We start from the raw sequence: 21,661 nt of genomic DNA on the forward strand, positions 1-21,661 counted from the left end.
CTTGTTTTCACCCCATCCCTGCCTAGTTATCCATCCCGCCACCCTTGGATCTTGAAAGTTAACCACAACACAGTCCCCACACAAACTTTTCGGTGTATACCCTATCCAATCTATTCTCCTTACCCCTATGATTAACCCGTCGAGGTCTCCTGGGAGAGGTCTATTCTCCCTTAACCAGTGCATGGTCTTATTTTTAAGCATCTGGAAGGTTTCTCTCTGCCCTATGGGAAGTGGTGGAACATTTATAAGGACTACTACATAGGGGAAGGAATCCGGAGTAAGATTTACTGGGGGTTTTCTGTGGTGTGGCTTTATCACGGGAGGTGGGATTGATTTGGAAACTATAGAAACAGGACGGGATGCAGGATTCAACACCAACTGATTATTAGTTGGTTGGGTTGGAACTAGAACTTGCAAAGCAAGAACATTCCCCTCAGGGGGCTCTCCTTGCCCCCTTCCATTTTAGCTCACAATTCTTTCACATCCCTACCCTTTCTTGAAACCCCCACCCCATCCTTTTGTGGGGCTCCTCCTCCCAAACTCATTTAATCATTTGTTGCATATTTTGCAATTTCAAAGTCAAGAATTTTGCTTCAGCATTCTCTGTCTCCAGTGAGCTTTCCATCTAATACATGTGGTGATCAGTTGACTCTTTAAAATGGAATATCACTCGTTACTTAGCATGCGTTTAGTACGCATGCCATTACAACGCGGTCGTTAGTACGACCGCGTTGTTAGTTCTCCTGAAACTGGGTTGGATTTTCCTAAATGTTGGGGAATTGTTTTTTTTTATGCTCAATAAATCAGAGAGAGGCCAAGGAACATGGACTAAAATTCTACAACCACCTGCTGGGTAGTCCCCCCCTAAGAAAGAATGGAGAGGGTGGACTCATCACTGATGTCACTTGGATGGGGTGGGAGAAGAGGGATGCCATCCTGGGGTCTGTCTAAAGCTTTCAAGGGTGATCTTATGACTGCTCTCGTCAGTCCCTATGCCCGAGGGCAAAACATGCGCACGCTCTAGACCGATCCACAGTAGAGGAATCGACCTCTTACCAGGTTCTCCTACTGCTAGTTAATCGCATCACATCGCATCGCATTGCATTGCATTCCTTACACATTACCTCCTTATTTTCCATTTGTGGGCAGTCCCGCAAGTGTTGCTTCTTTTCTTGGTGCATCAGCAGCTGCACCCTCAGCCCTATCAACCGATACGTGGATCTTGTCTAACAAATCCTTCATCCTTGTGTTTTTCCAGTCCTTCTCTTTCTTTTGTGGTTCAGTGATTCAGGGAAGTGGATAGGGGGGAAGTGGAGCACTTGGAGCACTTGGAGCACAAGCCCTAACTCTGTCCCTGAGATGGCTAATTTTAAATTATAAGGTATCCAGAGAGTCCTTCTTGCTCCTGACTTGTGATTTTTGTTCTTGTGACTCTTCATGCCACTGTATAAAGGGTGGTCCCATGAAGATACCATGTACTGGAAATAACTTTTTTCCATCCTGATCAGTGAGTCCCACCCACTCTTGTAAATATTTGCATATGCATAGATGATATTGACTGGAGTCCCTTTCGGTGGGGGCTCGCTACATTTAGTCCTGCCCCAATTGCCATTTCTTATAATTCACTCACACTCGTAATGGGGAACGGTGTTCCCGCAGACCGTTCCCCGTTACCCGAGGGAGGGAAGAAAATGCAAACCTCTGCAGGGTTTCTGTCAGGTTTTTTCTTCTTCGAACTGATCTCATGGAGATGGGTAGCTACACTCAAAGATCCACTTTCATTCCACAAACCTTCTGACAACAATAGATCGAGCTCGTGAAGAGGTTGTGGCCAACTAGATCAGACGCTCTCTTTCTTTCACATGTTCATCCTTCAAGGGTTTGGGCTTGTGGTACTGGAAGTCCTGCCTATTGTCCCCTCTACTGCACTATTTCTAAAACCCATTCACTCTGGACCTTGTGCTCACACTCAAACTCCTTTTCTTCTGGACTCCTCCCTGTCCTAAATACCCAGCCATTTTCTTTTTTATTCCCCGTCATCTCCTACCTAAACGTCACTTGTGGGTCCCTTTTTTTCAATACACTAGCTACAAACATTAAAGTCATCCACGCGAGCTACAAAAAAAAAAAAAAAACCTAAGCGTGGTTATACTTTCGCCAATTTTCCATGTCCAGCCCTGGGCTTGTCTCCACCCAGCTCCCTGGAGAAACTTCTCCTCAGCCTCTGCTGCCTCGGGTCATCAGGTGGAGCTCGGTGCAGCCCTCCCCTGCTATCTTTCTGTTGAGGCATTTCCCAATGCCACATGCACCAGCTGTTAAAAATAAAACACAAGAAGCAGGAAGCCTGAAGTACAACTAGTGTTTAAGGCAAAATAGCAAGCAGCCCTGCCAAAGATCAGAGGCAAATGTATTTTCAACTGACTAGGGCTCTCGCTAGAAAATTGTCATTTGGAGCATACAAGTAAACATTAAGCCAGTATATCTATATTTTCTATCAATACGAGCCCATGACGCTCATTCGTGTGACCGAAACATGTCACTCAGCAAAAACGTATCTAAGGAGCAGGTGACAGGAACATTTCCCAGGGGAAGGGCTGGACGTCCATGAGGAGACGATATTCATACATGCACTCGGCTCACTACTCTTCTAAATCTGCTTTCACACACCAAGTCTAAAAGCGAGGTTGCACGTTTAAGAAATGTGTACATGTACAACTCTGAGCCTTCTTGCTTCGGGGCTTCCTTGAGCCATGATAATTAACACACCTATTCAGTGCCAAAGGGGGTTCAAACTACTATAAAGTGACACACATATCCGTGCACATATCTCTGGGGTCTCTAAACTGCTTTCCTCGTTTAACGACTTATCAGGCCTCCAGATAAACTTCGGTAAATCCTATGCCTTTTACTTTGCAGACACTTATGATGGGTCTAACCTACCCTTCAGGGATGTTAATATTCAAATAGCGTCCCAGACATTTCGAGATTTTGACACACACATATACCAAAAAGCATAGGATTTGCTGCATGGAAATCTCTTTAAAACAATTGTGCCAGTCATATCTCAAATTGGCTTTTGGTTGCTTTACCGTTGTCAGTGGTGGGTTTAATTGCTCTTGCCAAGATGGTCATGTTGCCCCGTCTGATATCCCACTTAGTCAATTTGCCAGTGATTGGGCCGGCCCGGGGTTTCAAATTGTTGAATACACTATTAATTGATCTAGTATTGGGGCATTGGGTGGCATAGGGTGAGTTTGACCAAGCTGCAGCTGCCCCCCCAATAAGGGTGGAATGGATGCCTCCGATTTAATTGCCTACTGCTTGGCAGGGCAGGGCAGTTGCTATGGCTATTTTGCTGGTTAGAAGGCCATAATTTAACTGAAATTGGGTATACGAACACTATGCTTCATTAGGGTAAACTACAGTTCCTGATCTGCCCGGGTTCCAGTTTGCTCTTGTCTGGTCCTCATCTACTGTGCATAGCTCTTGCATACTGAAGTTAGCCCTATTCTATACTGCCCCATTTGAACACTATACTCCGAACATTCCTTTACGGGGTCTCCCCACGTCCTCGGATACCCTGACAGTGAGGAGACTGTGGCCTTGGGAACAGGGAGGGGTAACGATTGAGGCACTCTTGGAGGACAGTACCCTCATGGCTCAGCAAGACTTTGCGCGGACTCATGGTCTGCCGGAAGTACTTTTCTCGACACACGCTAGTATTGTTCGTTATATCCACCTACGTTGGGCGCCGTGCGACTTTGAACCGGATACCCATGAATTTATACAGGCAATGCATGTTGTGTGCCACAGCAGCCCTCTGATTCGCTGTTGTACTGGGGCCTGCGTACACACCTGACAGTTTCCTTAGCTCCCCTGTGAACCAAGTGGGAGGAGGGCCTTGAGCGACATCTCCAGGATAAGGACTAGCCCTTCCTAATCGAATACCTCAGGAAAATATTCAGGAAATCAGCTTTAAGTTCATACAATTTTCCATTTTACATAGGGCCTATCATACACCACAGAGACTCCACTCTATGTTCCCCACCGTGCCCTCTGCCTGTCCCCATTGCCGCGCACCCAACGCGGATCTTATGCACATGTTGTGTGCTTGTTCCTCGTTATCCTCATGTTGGGCGGCTATCTGGACCGACTTGTCAGAGTTGACTGAGTTGGACCAGTGGTGTACGGCAGAGCAATGTGTTTTGGGCTTATATGCTAGGCTTAAAGGCTCCATGGTGGTGGCGCGTTTTGCCAATTTAGTGCTTTTATTAGCAAAGTATCTCCTAATGAGACTTTGTTAGTCTCCAGCAGCGCCCCTTGTCCATAGTGGTAAAAGGCGGTATTGCAGTGGAGCATGGCTGAAAGTGACACCTTGCGTAGGGAAGAGTATCAGGGCTTGCAGAAGAGACCCATAGCTATGGAATGGGATGCACTGGTTGAATCCTTCGGGGCTCAGGAGATTGCTGATGCTTAACCTTGCATAAGGTGGGTGTTATATGGTGTATGTCCCATCCCCCATGGTCTAGTGCCACTAATATGATTCAGATTGGGATGCCCCAATGTTACCCTGTTATGTTCTACTAAAGGCCTTATGGCTTAATACGTTGCTCAAAACACACTAAGCTACTCATACCTATTCTCAGAGGGATGGATGGTCCCACAAGTCATGTCCACACAAGGATATCTCCGCCCAGCTGCACGATGCATGTTTACATATGAATACCATGATGATGTTGAGTTAGGGGTAGGGATTAATTAATATGTCGGTAGATTCTTTTGATTGCATTTCAGTGGGCCATGTGGATGGCAGATTGGTTTAAATCACCATTCTTACTATATATGCTGTAATTACCCAATTTTTGATGTAATTTCCTCGATTCAAGACTTGGTAATTGTATATCGCCATAACGTGGCACATGTGCGTCTGTGAAAAATGAAATTAACTTTGTGTTAAAAATGTTATCCATATCTAAAGATATTCCATATCTAAAGAGTCTTGTGATTGCTGGGTAGGGTAGAGGTGAGGATGTGGTGGATGCTCTGAGTAACAAAGCGGTACAAAAGGGGGTGGTGATGGACGGAGCATCAGAACCAATCAAACACTCACACCCAGTCAACAGATCTGGGTTTGATCCATCACCGGTTTTTAGCCCACTCTGCCACCCCAGTTCAGACATGGCCATATGCAAATCAGTCTGACCCTGTGCCTCATGGGAACAGTCCAGCCCGAAGTGCCAAGCCATGCCTTCCCTGGACCGGAAACAAGCTTCCTAGGACCGGTTTCTGGCATTTCAGCCGTCTTCAGCCAGGCTTGCAATGTTCAACACTTCGTCCATCATTTCCTTTGGTTTTGCTCTGAGTAACAGGCAGTGTACTTTCAGCGTGCTAGCACCAGATTGGGCAAATGGCCTTCAGACTCTTGCAGTGCTTTAAATGTGCCGGTACTGTGTGGTACTGAGTACCGACACTTTTTTATTTTGAGAGGGAGAGTTCTCAAGAGAAATATAATACTTTTAATTGGAGAGTACCGGCACTTCTCTGGTGCAGAGTACCTGCTCTTCTATTTTCCCATTTCAAGCACTGGACTCTTGAGAAAAAAGAAAACGCCCCCAAGGTGACAGTGAACCTTTGGTTATATGGGCGCTATGTTAGGCCACCAAAAGAATCCTCCTTCTCCAATGCCCCTCCTTGAAAAGGCGAGACCACCTTTAGAGGCGGGAGATGCTTTTCTTTTCCATCTTAGGCCTGAAATTATAGTTGAGGGACCTGAGTTACAAGAGGTCAGGAGTCTCTTCTGAAGCCACAGGTGCGCTCGACTATACAGAAGCCAGCTACAGAGGATTCAATAATAAGAAAAGATATACACATTCACCAATGGAGATGCTGTCATGGCCTTTTAGGAAAGATTTGAGCCAAGGAGATGCTTAGCTGAACCTTAATGGAGCGAAAAGAGGTCATGTCTTGAGTGAAATTGTCTGATACCCGGGATATGAGTTCGCTTGCATAAAAGTTAATTTTATATTGTAACCTACACCTTTCAGTAATGTTAAAATGCTTATAAATGTGCAGTGACCTTGGAGTTTGTGTGCATCTTCTTCAGCTTTTCACTATATAACTAGTTTTAGTCATGCACAACTTCATAATATAAACTATTTCTCATTAAGACATAAATCAAATTGATCTAGAAGTAGGAAATGACGTATCCGTAGTCAAACGTGGGTAGAGTAGCACATTGAACAAAGGTGCTCTCTGAATATGGGCAGGCAAAAGTAATACGACAGTATGGAAACAGACGCACAGTCTATTCACTTGTGGAAGAAACACAATTTATTCAAACGACAGACTGGAAATAAAGCCTGCTCCTGCATTTCAAAAGCCCGTGTTATGATTTTTGCCAAGCGCGCTGCTGAGCCTGGGGGACCAGGGTCCTGGTTCATGAGCCCCATGTCCGTTTGGCTCCGGCTGAAAGCTTTTATAATCGTGACTGCCTTATGCATGGATCTAGGCTTCATGCCATTAATTTTTGTGCGAAAAGTATGTTTTGTGGCAATCTCTTTAACTTCATGCCTTGCAGTTTTCCCATTCGCAATCTTACAGCGACACCTTGTGGCTCCACTGAAAAATGCGTCTGTGTGCACCTTTACTCTGTACGTCTGCGTGCCTTACATGAAGTGCCACTCCACCTGTTTTTAGTATTTTTTTATAGTGTGTGTGTGTTTTTTATAACAAGGCACAGGCTCCTGAGCTTCTCTAAATAATCCGAGACGAAGGAGATTCGGGAACGCTCACAGCTACACTGTGCCAATCACAGCGGCTCTCACGGCCTCACCGCAGACCGAGGCAACTGTCTGTCACCTGCTCCTGTATACGATGGAGTTGACACATTGACATATCCGAGTTCAGGTAGATGCGGGAAGGAGGTCACAGGGTGCGGACGGGGGTGGAGGTTCTTGGACATGGCTGGAGAGGTTACGACACCCCTCTGTGCCCCTTAGTCAAGGCCAGAGAGGATTTCGAAAGGCACCCCCTAAGAAATTCTGCAAAAATGGGGAGAGCGGAGGAATCCCGTCTTTTTCCCGCCTTTGTGAGCAGCGAGGGAAAGGCTGGACGAACGGCGGAGGCTTTTTAAATGTACCTCCATCTCTACAGTAAGGATGCCGACGTCTTAGTTTTCACTAGGCCTAGGTGCATTTTACGCCTCCTCCCTTACCCTGGTTATCTCAGGGAGGTTGGGGTGAAACACTTACTGCCACAACAGTCACCAGAAGACAATTTAGGAACGCGATCGTTGGTTCAAAAGTGTGTTTGTGAGAGTGTTTTGCTCTCTAAGCTTTTCTAATATACCATAGCGGGAATACCCGTGCTCTCCTGTACTTTTTTTTTTTAACCCGCACCCCTCCCCTTTCAGTACTCGCTAATATCAGCTGTATTTTCCCGTTGCCTATTCTGAGCGCCATTGTTGCAAGGCGTGGTGCAGTGATTTATGATGAATAACTTCTGGCATCGGTAGTGCTGCAGGCAGGACCCTACTCACCTGTATCCGCCATTCCTGCCATATAAGATTCTTGTGTTCAAGTGGAGAGCCTTCGTTTTCATGACTTATCCTTTTAAAAGCACCTGCTGCACAATTCATTGCATTTCCAGAAGGGTTCAAGGAACTATAGAAATGTCAGGATAACGCTGGTGATGAATGTTCCTGCTGGAGAGAGATAGGAGTTTTAAGTGGCCGTTTCTGTTCACAGGGGTAATGCGCCTGCTACAAAGAATGTGTACCACACAGATCACACAGCTGTATTTATGCGGATAGCTCAGTGGGTTACTGTTTTTGTTACAAAGATCCCTTTTTACCTGTAGTTTAAGAGCTACAATCCTAATATAGTACATATGAACTGCCATTAAAGAGCTGCATGCAAACTGCATAGTATAGGTTAGAAACCTATGTTTTTCCTGTCTTTCGTTATCCTAATGTTGCTGAAAAGGTTTGAGCACCAGTTACATTACATTACATTATTTAAATGAAAAAAAACATTTTAGAAATAACAATTAAATGGTTAAATGTTTAACTTACCTTGGCAGCCTGCAGCACAGCCCAGAACAACCTTGATGTTCTACAGTCTCTGGCTCCGGGCGCCAGGTTCCACAGCCAACTCCCTTCTCCAATCCAGACACTGCTTTCATGCTGTTAACAATGTTAAGCAGCATGAGTGAAGCACCAGGATTGGCTCCTAAAGGCACTGAGAGCCTGTGCCTGCTCTCCAGCCAGCTCTCTAAGACAGCTGAGCTGGACAGGTTTGAATTGCATGTGGGCTGGCCGGCACAAGATAGCTGGCCCAACCGACCTGAACACTTCAAACTGAAGTGGCCACTCCTCACTGCTGGCAGTCAGCATCAATGGCCCACTGGCCCCGCCTTCACGCTCGGTTCGGCTGTCAGACTAAATAATAAAATGGTAATAAATACACTTTATTAACATTTTATTTTTCATGCTTTCTGCGCAGCGCGGGGGGGGGGGCGGGGGAGTGCAATGCTTCTCTGCCATTATGGGGGAACTGCCGCTGTTCCTAGACCTTGTAATCCTCATTATTTTATGTAACATTTCCTATAGATTGAGTTACACATGTATGATTTATTGTGTCTGTATAGTTTTTGTGAAGTAAAGGGCCACACTGGTATGAGAAGCACTATAAAACAAATGAAATTCATTTACGAGAGGGCCTGTGGAGAGATGAGGGGCACTGTTGGATGGTGGTAGTGAGGGAATCCATGAAGATGGAGGTCATTGAGGGCGGGTACCAAAAAAGAATGTCGCACCAGGCGCCACCAGCGCTAAAGCGTGCCCTGTACGTGGAATGAATTTGGATCAGTTTGGCACCCCTGTCAATATTGATTTACCCTGTTGTCCAACACTGTGGAATGTCGTGAAACAACAGGGGTGCACATTCAGAATTCCATGTGCTTCGTCCACGTAGGCGCGTTATTGGATACATTTCTCAACCTGGAGCGATTCCTGTGGATTTTATCCTCTATGGCATGATGCTCTCAAGATTTTGAATTTCATCCACAATGCCTTCCTGCTCGGTTTCGCAGTCTCTACCCTTAGTGGCCAGTGGTCCCATATAAGGGTTTTTGAGAGTGCTGGCTGGATGCAGCTTCTATAAAGTGGGCTTGGGTAAAATTTAAACTAGGGGTGGGCAGAACTCGTGGAGTTTCACCCTGGAATTCTGTGAAGTTACATTAAAACTGTGAGATTCAGTGGAGTTCTGTGAATAGGCAGAAATTGGCACTTTGTGCTGCTCACGCTGATTTCTAGCTCTGGGAGATAATTCCATGCTGCCGAATCAGCACGAATGACACCACACATCATGCCAGAGGGTGCGGTTTCTTTGCTGCCCCTCAAGTAGATTTCTACACGAGCGGCAGCTTTCTCACTGCAAGCAGTCGCGGACAACCACATTGAGAAAATCTCACTGGGTGCTCTCCTACTGCCCTGAAAATATCAATACAGGATGCCAATTCTCAATCGAGCTCGTCAACTTACCATTGGCAAGCTGAACATGAGAAAAAACTCCACCACGAGGCGGTTGGCAGAATTTAGCTGGAACTCCGCGTTACATGCGTAATGTGGAGTGGCCAAAACTCCGCCACCTCCACCAGCGAAGCAGAATTTATTGCCCACTGTTAATTTAAATAAGACCAGTGTAATATCGGGAATTTTACATTATGTTGATTACACGAAATAACCACATTTAAGGCAGTATGCCACATAACATAATTACTCTGTTATACAGCTAAAATATTTACGTTGGTGTGTGGGAACAATGCAAACATCTGAAATGTGAGTGGCTGTTGTTCCCAGTGCATACAAAAGATCCTTATCACCTGTGGAGTCACTCAGGACTGTCTCCTAATATCTCAACCTAAAGATGGAGCCAATAGGTGCTCTACTCCGTGATACACAACTCTACTTGATAGTCTCATCCGAATCAGACTTCGGGCCTCAAATACTGCTTGCACATCATCCAGACCTGAATGACCTGCACATAACAGAAGCTCAACCAACCCAAAACAGAATTCATGTTATTTGCCACGAAAAATAAATAAGATACAGTAAACACCAGGCTTAATGACCTGATCCCTGCCTGTTTTGAACCTCACCGAATGCCAAGTCATTTGGTTTCACCCCGAACACCAGCCTCACTCTCCAGGAAGGCATAACCAAAAAAAGAAAAATGGCTTGTCACCTACTTTCTCTTATAAAGAATGTCAGACTGTTGCTACTTCAGAACTGCTGTTGAAGCCCTTGTACCCTTGCATTTGGATGGAGGTAACATCCTACTACATTGCCTTCCAGACTCTACACTGGCAACCCTTGGGAGCATCATAGATTTTGCAGCATGTCTTCTCCAGGGCCTTAAGAAATATGATAACATCACCCTATCTGGATAGAACTTTATTAGCTCCCCTTGCCAGCCAGCACCAGCTTCAAATCCATCTGCATTATTTACAAAGCTATCACGACCTGCAACACTGCTTATTTTACTGACCGGCTTGCCATATCTGGTGGATCTCAGCTCATCAGACTGCAGACCAAGAAGTGTAAAAAAGAAAACAAGACAGCAGTTCTTTTCCATCTATGCACCCAGGATCTGGAACTACAACCCCGTATCCATCAGGAGTGTACAAATGCAGCTCCAGTTTAGGAAAGTGTCGAAGATTCACCTCTTTAAAAAAACACATCACAGTGAATTAATCATCCACAACCCAGCCTCCTCTCCTTTTACTCGCTGACCTTATGATTGTCTTTGACCATGTACAGCTGCCTTTGCCAAGGTTTTTTATATAAATCTTTTTATTGACATTTCAATAAAGAACATATTCAAAACATTGTTGTGAATTGACATTTTCAGTAGGTTAGCAGCATCTCCGCACACAACATCTCCGGCATCTCTTTCATCCCTCCACACAACATAGTTGACAATGTTGTTCGAAACTGGATGTCCATATGCCCATTCCTCAAGATAGTTGGGGGCAAGTTTGTTACAAATAGTATCCCGATAGCCATTCCAACGTCCTCAAATTTTTGCCCACTTTTGGAGACAGCCGCAGCCATCATAGACCACTCTCTCTGCAAAAATACACCAGTCCATGTCCCCCTTCCAATCTCCCCATTGCGGCACCTACTCCTCCCACGACAATCTCGCAAAGTTCCATTTGGCTACTGCTAATCCCAGTGTTATCCACATTTGCTCCATGTGATTGAGATCCATTTCACCGCAGATATTCAGTAGGCACAATTCTGCATTCTGCAGAAGCGGTCACAGTACCGCTGCATAGCTCACCCATATATGCCATAACCGACTCCCAAAACCTGTGTACTATTGGACATTCCCCCACAGTATGATAAAATGTGCCAATTTGGAAATGCCCATCCCTACAACACTCATCTATCAACCTACCCATCCAGAACATTGTGTTCTGAGCATAATAGGATTGGTGAAGTGCCTCAACTGAACTAAGAAGAAACCATGCCCTTATGGCCACCTCCCTTGGGGACACCATGGCCTCCATTCACTCTCCGCCCTCTAGGCCATCTAAGTCCTGGGCCCATGGCTCCCTCAGGTGCAGCAGGGCATCAGGTGTGTTGGTAATCAATTTTTTTATATATGTCAGGGATGCTACTTTCCAGGGCATATATTCGTCCAGCAGTCTGTCCTCCAGGGGTGACGACTCGGGGAGTTCCGCTCCTTTTGGCAATGCTGTCCTAAGTGCATGGCATACTTGCAGCCTTTTGCCTAGATTTGCACTATAGAAATACCATATACATACAAACATGAAGAACTATATTGAAAACAAAAAATGTATAGGGTACCAGTGAGAGCTCCATGTTTTTAGGTTTTGCCTGCGACAGAGTGCACGCTTGCTTGCTAGAGATATTGTATACAACAAGGGGCTTGCAGCCTGCCCATTGCTTAACATTCGTTGGCTTCATTGTCACTCTTATTTTCTGCTTTCTATTTGGCCAGCACATGCTGGCTTGATTTCCTATTCTTTGGGCTGGAGCATATACTAAGTACTGATTGCTTCAGCTTGATTGCTGTCCTTCCCTTGATCGTGCTGTGATTGAGGTACTACTTTTAACTTTTCTTCTTCCTGTCATCCTTAGTGAACCTCTTTCCATTTGTTTCTATGTTTTACTATGACACACCCTTCAAAGAAATCCTTTTCTCCTTTGAAATGGATGTTTATCGCGACAACAGATGTTATTTGCTTTTGTTAGTCAACAGATTTTATCTGCTTCCAAATGTATTTTCACTAAGACAAGGACATTGCTGCAATTTGGTTCTTTATGTAATAGGATTTTGTTTGCCAAATGTAATTTATGTCTATTTTTCACGCATGAGGAGTTTATTGACTATGCCTTTGTTCATGCTGGACAGCATGGGCATTGCAGAGTTTGCCAATGAATTGTAGGCATGTAGCATAGCAACATAGCCACAAATAATAATAAAAAAAGGACTACGATGCAACCAGCGCTAATGCATTTTAGAAAAAGAAGTAAACGAACTAAATGATGTAACAATTTGATAATCCATTGAATCATGAAAACTTGTTGTAAACAACTGTATTTGTCAGTCAATTACTTAAGAAACTTAAAGGTGTACAAGACATTAATTGAGAATAGCTCAAAAGGAAAACCACATTAATGCTATCAAAACATCTGCGCTAGGGCAGAGAACTTAGTCGTCAGTTCTTGCAAGGAAGCCCAATGCATTTCGGGATGCTTTACATCCCTTCTTCAGGGGCAGCTGTAGAAAAAAAGAATAAATTACAAACCTGTATCTACAAGAGATATCTTGATATAACATGAATTGGCGATGGCGATACAATACAGGGTGCAACACATTTATGGCCAAAGCGGAAACAATACTGATCTGTTTCAAGCTTGAGCAATACTGGAAATGAACCAAATGTCATGCTGTTTGTGCTTTAAGAACCGCACCCAAGAAGTGAAAAAGTGATTGTGACTGTCAAACATCTAATCATTAAAGTGAAACTCCCAGAGCATAAATAAGAAGAGGCAAGGTGACATGTGAGTGATGACAATAATGTACTGATAAGGACCTGAAAGGTTCTTGCTGGATGAGTGAAACGACTGTTACAGAGACGGAATTCACAGGAGTAGCTGGAGAGGCTAGGCTGAGACTGTGTATCTGATAAAGGAAAAAAGGAAGCTATCAGTGAAAAATAAAATGAAACTGACAATGAAGTCAGGGATTAGCGATAAAGTCGGGACTTACTGGAAAAGATTCAGATGTAAGCGAACCACTATGGTGGAGGAATACTGTGGCACGAATATCCAAGGAAATGGGAGTGTGTTCAAATGCGAGTGGAGTAAACCATCGCGTCGATGAAAGCTCCACAAGCTCTGCAACCGAAGAGGGAACCAGTCAGAATACAAATGAAAACCATGTAAAAACAACGAGCAGGGCGCTGTGCAGACTGCTTACCAGGCGTGCTTGACAAGCGAGGAGAAAACCGGTCGCAGCTCCTATGAACATCCGAAGAGGTGAGCGTCCGAGCCGCGCTGTACCAGGAAGTTAAATGCGCGTGCGTGATCACGTGATAGGTATGAGTAGGAATCATGGAAATAGGACTGATGGTGCCTTCGGGATTGAATGCACAAGCTAGTGCTACGGGATCGAGCCGAGCACTGGCTGAAATAGTGAAAACCACGAGAACATGTAATGGAGGTAAATGATCATGAACATGTGGAAATTATGTGGAATTGTGGGGGTCTGGAGAACCAGTGGAGTGTATCGCGGATTAGTGGTTCTAGGGATATAATTGACATGGAAAAGTGGCTGGGACATGCAGAACCTACACGGTAATAATTCCCAAATAGCAGAAGACAGCTGAAGTGTGCTAGTGAAATAGAAAAGAAAAACAACGAGGAATAATAAAATTGAGGATCCCAGAAAATGGAAGAATAGTTTTGCTCAAGCTGAAAAAAACGTACAATCTATGCTGAGAAAGTGGAAACAAAATACTGGTAATGCTGAGGAGAGACAGGACTATAGAAAAATGTACATGAAGGAAGAAAAAGTGGCTGTAGCTGGAGAGAACAAACATTTCTGGAAATAAGATGACAGTTACTGACGTGTTTTTATAAAAAACATTGCATTTCAAGTTTATCATTGAGCCCAAATGGTAACAAAGTCTGCAAAAACTTGGTCCACCAAACTTCTCTCTGAGATAAAAGCCTTTCTGTATTGATCTGTGTGTTACGGGGCATCATCTCAAGGATGGTGAATCTTAGTTGTACGATGGTGTGGTGATGTTCTAGCCAATGTGATGTGAGAGGGGATTTGAGACTTCTAGTTCGGATAGAACTTTTATGTTCTGAGATCCTCACTTTCACTTTTCGGGAAGTTTTCCCCACATACATTAGTCCGCAAGGGCATTTAACCCCTTCGCTGCTGCGGACATTCCGCTGCAGCGCTGGGGGGGACAGGGGGGCAGCGCGGCGGGCCTGTGCTCATGACGGAGCCGCTCCGTCATGAGCCACAGTTGAGCTGTGCTCATGACGGAACGGTTCCGTCATGACTCCGCCCATTTGCGTTGTCGCCCCGCACAGGCGGGGAAACAGCGCCGCGCAGGCGGAGCGGCCGCCGACAGGATTGTCATGACGGAACCGTTCCGTCATGAGCACACGGCAACCGTGGCTCATGACGGAACGGTTCCGTCATGAGCAGGGAAGGGGTTAATGGTGTAGATAACATTGGTAGTGTCACATGTACCAGTATATCTAAGTTGAATGGTTTTACCTGACCGTGGGTGGTGAATGACATTGCCAGTGATAACATTGTGGCAATTGACACAGTTCTGACATTTCTGCATGCCTTTGTGCTCAACGTCTGCAATCATGGGTGTAGCTGACAATAAATCTTTGATGTTTTTGCTGCGAGTGTATGCAAAGATGGGATCAGAAGAAAATAGTCCATTGAAATCTGATTCGTGTTTGAGAATGTCCCATCTGTTTCTGATGATCTGTCGGATACGTCGTGAGCTGGTGGAAAATGTAGATACGAAGACATGTTTGTTTTGAAGATTCTTGGCTGAGGGAGTGAGCAGTTCTGTATGTGTCTTCGTGTGAGTTCTGGACATTGCGGACTCGAGAACTGATTCAGGATATCCACGATCTCTGAATTTGATGACTTGTTTTTGGAGCAATGGTTCAAGATGTTGACTCTCAGAAACAATTCTCTTAGTTCGAATGAGTTGAGAGTAGGGTAGGTTGCGAATGAGTGACGGAGGATGAAAACTGGAATACTGAAGAAGATTGTTTCTGTCAGTGGGTTTAGAATAAATTGATGTGATTACTGTATTGGATTGTTTCGTAATCAGTACATCCAGGAAAGACAATTGTGCGTTACTAATTGTATGCGTAAACTGAATGCGAGGATTCTTTTTGTTGAGTTCACCAATGTGTTGAACCAAGGATGTTTCAGAGTTTTTCCAAACTAAAAAGATATTGTCAATGAATCTTGCATAAAATGCAAGATTGTCATTCCAAGTACTGTTAGTGAAAATGTGGTCGTATTCAAACTTTGCCATGAATGTATTCGCGTATGCAGGAGCACCGGAAAAACCCATGGACGTGCCGCTTATCTGCAAGTAAAAATCATTCTTCCATTGTAAATAACTGTGTTGGAGACAAAAAGTAAGAATCTCCAAAATGAAAACTTTGTTTATTGTAGTTTCTGGTAACTGGAGAAGTGCCCATTCACAAGCTTCTAAACCTTCGGATAAAGGAATCGATGTGTATAGAGCTGTCACGTCAATCGAGCAAAGTAACCATGATTCCGAAAAATTACTGTGTATCTGCTCAAGTAGGGTTAGAAAATGAGTGGTGTCTTTAATAAAACTTCTCCATGTTTGAACAAACTTTTGTAGAAAGTGATCAACTAGTTGGCCTGCCGGCATGAAGATGCAGTCACAACCGGACACGATAGGTCTAAATGGAGGATCTTGTAGATTTTTGTGTATCTTCGGCAACATGTACAGTCTAGGTCGTCTGGGATGAGATACTGTTAGAAAACTGCGAATTTTATGGTTGATCCAGTCCATTTCTTCAGCATGATCAAGAATGTGCGCAAGTGTATTTTGAAATGAAGTTGTCGGATCTTGATCTAGTTTGATATAGGTAGTGGTGTCTTGTAGATGTTGAAAGACTTTATGTTCGTAGAATGTACGGTCCATAATAACCAAGGCGCCGCCTTTATCTGCTGGTTGAAGTGTAAGCCTGGTGTCCTTTGCTAGGTTGTTGATAATAGCTCTTTCATGTTTCTTCAGGTTAGTTGGACGGGGTTGACGGAGATTGACTCGCGAAAGATCATTCCGAATGAGCGTCTCAAAAGAATCCAATGTTTTGTGAGACACTGGTGGCATGAACACAGATTTAGGTTTAAAACGTTGTAGCTCAGGATCAGCGTCTTCTGTTAGGTTGTCAGTGAAATCTTGAGAAGGTACCACGTTGGAAAAAAAAGTGCTTCAGTCTAAGATTCCTCATGAATTTAAACACAGATATCTCTACTTCTAGAGGATCAGTGTGATGAACAGGAACGAAAGACAATCCTTTGTTGAGAACCTTTTCTTGGGAAGGAGATAAGGGAACTGATGAAATATTTATGGTAAGTGTTTGCCTTTGCTCCTCAGATTCCGAGCTTCCAATTCCTTTTCCTTTTCTTTTACTCCTCCTGATTTTTTTGAATCTGGTGGTCGGCTGGACGATGGGCCGCTGGATAAAAAAGAAGAAGAAGAGGAAGGTTGTGTGCTTGTATCCTTGTCCGTGAGTGTCGCACTTGTTGTTGGTATTTCATCAGGAAGTGATACTGGTGTACGGGTGGCTTCAAGATCGCGGTCTGAAACGACAGATTCTTGAGACGAGGTGTTAGGTTTCTGAAAGGGTCTTCTTCGGGAGTATACCTCAGCCCAAGTGTACACCTCATTGAGCTTGTAATCTATGGTGTCTCTGCGAAATTTGCGTAATTTACGCTCTTGTACTTCTTTTCCATAAATTTCAAGTTTATTGTTGATGTCGTCAAGAGTCAGTTTCCAGTAATCAGGCTCACAGCGAGTCGAAAGATCAGTTTTTAAAGACGCGATCTCTTCATCCAGTTCTCGAATTGTACGGGCAAGTTCTTCGATGAGCAATAGGATAAGATCTAATGAACATTTGTTCAAAACAGCTTGCCACTTTTCCATGAAAGCTTTGTTAAATTGGAACTTATATAATAAAGGTTTAATCGGTAAGCGCAATCCACGAGGGATGCGTTGAACTTTGTGATATTGAATGAGTGTGGAAGCGTGAAGTCTCTGGCTTAATGCCCTACGAGTCACGAATTCAAGTTGACGGATTTGTTGCGATACTGAACCGCTTTGGGCGTTGAACAACGGTGCATCCTGTATTAATGAATAAATATCATTGACTTGTGAAGATGTGTATGTGAGGGTGTCAGCTCTATTGTCAGTTAGATTAGAAATGCTTTCAAAGGACATGTTTCGAAATCTGTGAAAGGGGTGCTGCTAGCTAGGGTAGGGCTAGTGGATTGATATCAAATTCTGTGTAAGATAGCGCACACCAAATATCAAAAATTGATAATAAATTTAGTTACAATGAATAGATGAAGCGTGCAACTCAGACACGAGGTAGCCCACCTCGTAACTGAACGTGAAAACTGCTGGTGTACATACACCAGTATACTGAGTGCACTGCTGGGTGAATGTGAAACACGATTACAACATATTATCTGACTTAGAATCAAAACTCAACAAAGCAGTAAACGAACTAAATGATGTAACAATTTGATAATCCATTGAATCATGAAAACTTGTTGTAAACAACTGTATTTGTCAGTCAATTACTTAAGAAACTTAAAGGTGTACAAGACATTAATTGAGAATAGCTCAAAAGGAAAACCACATTAATGCTATCAAAACATCTGCGCTAGGGCAGAGAACTTAGTCGTCAGTTCTTGCAAGGAAGCCCAATGCATTTCGGGATGCTTTACATCCCTTCTTCAGGGGCAGCTGTAGAAAAAAAGAATAAATTACAAACCTGTATCTACAAGAGATATCTTGATATAACATGAATTGGCGATGGCGATACAATACAGGGTGCAACACATTTATGGCCAAAGCGGAAACAATACTGATCTGTTTCAAGCTTGAGCAATACTGGAAATGAACCAAATGTCATGCTGTTTGTGCTTTAAGAACCGCACCCAAGAAGTGAAAAAGTGATTGTGACTGTCAAACATCTAATCATTAAAGTGAAACTCCCAGAGCATAAATAAGAAGAGGCAAGGTGACATGTGAGTGATGACAATAATGTACTGATAAGGACCTGAAAGGTTCTTGCTGGATGAGTGAAACGACTGTTACAGAGACGGAATTCACAGGAGTAGCTGGAGAGGCTAGGCTGAGACTGTGTATCTGATAAAGGAAAAAAGGAAGCTATCAGTGAAAAATAAAATGAAACTGACAATGAAGTCAGGGATTAGCGATAAAGTCGGGACTTACTGGAAAAGATTCAGATGTAAGCGAACCACTATGGTGGAGGAATACTGTGGCACGAATATCCAAGGAAATGGGAGTGTGTTCAAATGCGAGTGGAGTAAACCATCGCGTCGATGAAAGCTCCACAAGCTCTGCAACCGAAGAGGGAACCAGTCAGAATACAAATGAAAACCATGTAAAAACAACGAGCAGGGCGCTGTGCAGACTGCTTACCAGGCGTGCTTGACAAGCGAGGAGAAAACCGGTCGCAGCTCCTATGAACATCCGAAGAGGTGAGCGTCCGAGCCGCGCTGTACCAGGAAGTTAAATGCGTGTGCGTGATCACGTGATGGGTATGAGTAGGAATCATGGAAATAGGACTGATGGTGCCTTCGGGATTGAATGCACAAGCTAGTGCTACGGGATCGAGCCGAGCACTGGCTGAAATAGTGAAAACCACGAGAACATGTAATGGAGGTAAATGATCATGAACATGTGGAAATTATGTGGAATTGTGGGGGTCTGGAGAACCAGTGGAGTGTATCGCGGATTAGTGGTTCTAGGGAGATAATTGACATGGAAAAGTGGCTGGGACATGCAGAACCTACACGGTAATAATTCCCAAATAGCAGAAGACAGCTGAAGTGTGCTAGTGAAATAGAAAAGAAAAACAACGAGGAATAATAAAATTGAGGATCCCAGAAAATGGAAGAATAGTTTTGCTCAAGCTGAAAAAAACGTACAATCTATGCTGAGAAAGTGGACTCAGCATAGATTGTACGTTTTTTTCAGCTTGAGCAAAACTATTCTTCCATTTTCTGGGATCCTCAATTTTATTATTCCTCGTTGTTTTTCTTTTCTATTTCACTAGCACACTTCAGCTGTCTTCTGCTATTTGGGAATTATTACCGTGTAGGTTCTGCATGTCCCAGCCACTTTTCCATGTCAATTATCTCCCTAGAACCACTAATCCGCGATACACTCCACTGGTTCTCCAGACCCCCACAATTCCACATAATTTCCACATGTTCATGATCATTTACCTCCATTTCATGTTCTCATGGTTTTCACTATTTCAGCCAGTGCTCGGCTCGATCCCGTAGCACTAGCTTGTGCATTCAATCCCGAAGGCACCATCAGTCCTATTTCCATGATTCCTACTCATACCTATCACGTGATCATGCACGCGCATTTAACTTCCTGGTACAGCGCGGCTCGGACGCTCACCTCTTCGGATGTTCATAGGAGCTGCGACCGGTTTTCTCCTCGCTTGTCAAGCACGCCTGGTAAGCAGTCTGCACAGCGCCCTACTCGTTGTTTTTACATGGTTTTCATTTGTATTCTGACTGGTTCCCTCTTCGGTTGCAGAGCTTGTGGAGCTTTCATCGACGCGATGGTTTACTCCACTCGCATTTGAACACACTCCCATTTCCTTGGATATTCGTGCCACAGTATTCCTCCACCATAGTGGTTCGCTTACATCTGAATCTTTTCCAGTAAGTCCCGACTTTATCGCTAATCCCTGACTTCATTGTCAGTTTCATTTTATTTTTCACTGATAGCTTCCTTTTTTCCTTTATCAGATACACAGTCTCAGCCTAGCCTCTCCAGCTACTCCTGTGAATTCCGTCTCTGTAACAGTCGTTTCACTCATCCAGCAAGAACCTTTCAGGTCCTTATCAGTACATTATTGTCATCACTCACATGTCACCTTGCCTCTTCTTATTTATGCTCTGGGAGTTTCACTTTAATGATTAGATGTTTGACAGTCACAATCACTTTTTCACTTCTTGGGTGCGGTTCTTAAAGCACAAACAGCATGACATTTGGTTCATTTCCAGTATTGCTCAAGCTTGAAACAGATCAGTATTGTTTCCGCTTTGGCCATAAATGTGTTGCACCCTGTATTGTATCGCCATCGCCAATTCATGTTATATCAAGATATCTCTTGTAGATACAGGTTTGTAATCTATTCTTTTTTTCTACAGCTGCCCCTGAAGAAGGGATGTAAAGCATCCCGAAATGCATTGGGCTTCCTTGCAAGAACTGACGACTAAGTTCTCTGCCCTAGCGCAGATGTTTTGATAGCATTAATGTGGTTTTCCTTTTGAGCTATTCTCAATTAATGTCTTGTACACCTTTAAGTTTCTTAAGTAATTGACTGACAAATACAGTTGTTTACAACAAGTTTTCATGATTCAATGGATTATCAAATTGTTACATCATTTAGTTCGTTTACTGCTTTGTTGAGTTTTGATTCTAAGTCAGATAATATGTTGTAATCGTGTTTCACATTCACCCAGCAGTGCACTCAGTATACTGGTGTATGTACACCAGCAGTTTTCACGTTCAGTTACGAGGTGGGCTACCTCGTGTCTGAGTTGCACGCTTCATCTATTCATTGTAACTAAATTTATTATCAATTTTTGAAATTTGGTGTGCGCTATCTTACACAGAATTTTAGAAAAAGAAAGCACATTATCCCTAGCTGCTTCATAGCACTTGTTTAAATTAGTTTTAGCCACACTGCAAAGCATCCACTCTGCTGTACAGCATGGCTACAAAACATTACCAAAGCCAATAACTGTCAGTGGCGAGACCTATTGGCTTTGCCAATGCTTGTCTTTCTCATGCATGCCAATTGGGACCCTTAGTACATAAATATCACGAAAAAGACACAATTGTAACACATGATGATTATATTGTAACAAATAAGAGGCTCTACTATATGGCTAGATTATGCAACTTGAGCCAAAAGTGGCTACGGGTTGTACAAAAAAAGTGAACGTGTATAGGCCAAAATGAGCGCACTTGATATGTCCACAAATTTATGCACCGTTATCAACGGGTGTTTCATGGCCATGCTTCAAGTTTGTTAGGCGCAAAAGAGTGAATCCTGTTTAATTTAACTAAATGACTAGATGTATCATAGGGTTGGATCCTGCTGGTGTGCATGCTGTATACTGCTTAGATATCCTCAATCAATATGTCCTGAGACAAGCAAGAGGAACAATGTGGTAATGTTTCAATTACTTGCCAAACTAACTAACCTACAGAATAGACTTCTGGAGCTACAGACAATAGAAGGTGTGGCTATCCT

The sequence above is a fragment of the Triturus cristatus genome, chromosome 1_2 (assembly GCF_964204655.1).
Source record: "Triturus cristatus chromosome 1_2, aTriCri1.1, whole genome shotgun sequence".
Lineage (NCBI taxonomy): Eukaryota > Metazoa > Chordata > Amphibia > Caudata > Salamandridae > Triturus > Triturus cristatus.